At 34.2% G+C, this 1,499-nt stretch overlaps 1 long non-coding RNA gene across 1 annotated transcript in view; it reads right to left on the reverse strand.

The window, feature by feature from the left end:
* Window positions 1–1,198: 1,198 nt before the first annotated feature.
* Window positions 1,199–1,499, reverse strand: part of LOC128250341 (uncharacterized) — a 6,373-nt gene continuing 6,072 nt past the window's right edge. Inside the window, exon 3 of the long non-coding RNA XR_008266368.2 lies at window positions 1,199–1,391. This is a non-coding gene — a long non-coding RNA (uncharacterized LOC128250341). The remainder of the gene's footprint in view (window positions 1,392–1,499) is intronic.

The raw sequence follows: 1,499 nt of genomic DNA on the forward strand, positions 1-1,499 counted from the left end.
CTTCCTGCTAACTGTACGTTTGTGTTATTAAAGTGTAAGGCCTTAAAGGATATTATATCTGGACGAACACAACCGTTGATATTTATTTCGCAATGTTGTGGTATTAGGTATGACAAACATGTAGCAGTGTTATATAACCCGTCCGTCGTTGCAAACGATGACCACGGGCATGACATGCGAGAAGACGACGGCTGAGGTCGATCAATCTGATGCCTGTTCCGAATGCTCTGTCGCAGGTCGGGTACGGGTGGTCTGCTGCGACTGAAGGCAAGGATTTGATAGTTCACGTTTTCCTTGAGGCCTTGCAATCTGGCTATGTATTCATACCTATATACCTCCACTGATTTGTGTCATTTATTGAATGAGGGAGTTTGATGCCACTGTCCTCGCCTGTGTTTCCTGCCGTGAGGTAGGCTCGTCTGGAACCCTTAACAGGAAGACATCCAGTTTTGTTTTAAAGGCACTTACATCTACACCATGCAGGTCTCCCAGGCATTTTGGAAGAATATTGAAGAATTGTGGGCCCTTGAAGCCCAAGCTGTTGCAGTATTTGGCCCGGTATATTGATGGCGATGCTGGGATTTTTGGCACCATGCAGTGGGGCCTTTTTCGGTAGGTTGAGTAACTTTCAATGCCAAACTTTGGTACAAGGCATTCTAGGATATTCCAGATGTATATCATTGCGTATTTTCCCCGCCTTCGTTCAAGGGAGCAGAGTTTTAATTTTGTTTTAATTTCTATTATGTATGCATATATATATATATATATATATATATATATATATAATTGTTTTTCTCCATTTATTCAAATACAACTGTCTATACATACATACATACATACATATATACATTTGGATTTTTATCCTTAATATTATTATATGTATATATATATATATATATGTAAAATACATACCAGCATACATAAATACATACGTATATATGTCGTATGTTTGTGTGTGTGTGTGTGTGTGTGCATGTGTGTGCAAATGAAGCGTACACAGAGCTTCGTTAAGTGAAAAGTAAGATATGAGACAATATAATATGATGTAAGTAGAAGATAACACAGAAAACTAAGAGCAATACTATTATTATTATTATCATTATTATTATTATTATTATTATTATTATTATTATTATTATTATTATTATTATTATTATTATTATTAACTATTATTAATACTAACATTGATACTGATAAATCATAACGACGTCTTCAAATCCCACGAAAAAATTATTTGAATTGGAGAAAACATCTAAACTAACAAGACTTCAATATAGAACGAAATTATGGATGAAGATGCAGAGATGAAAGGAATGGAAGCTTTTTCAAAGACGTAACATCAAACGTTCTTTATGTTTCCAACATTTTTCTTTTCAATCAGGACGGCTTCTCTGCAAAGAAGCAAAAATAAATAGACAAATATATAAATATATAAAAGAAATAAATAATGTTAGGTATAGACGTGAGACAAAATAAACTCGTTTTCGTAAAATGTACAG

Source organism: Octopus bimaculoides, chromosome 20 (assembly GCF_046866305.1).
Source record: "Octopus bimaculoides isolate indiv1 chromosome 20, ASM4686630v1, whole genome shotgun sequence".
Classification (NCBI taxonomy): Eukaryota; Metazoa; Mollusca; class Cephalopoda; order Octopoda; family Octopodidae; genus Octopus; species Octopus bimaculoides.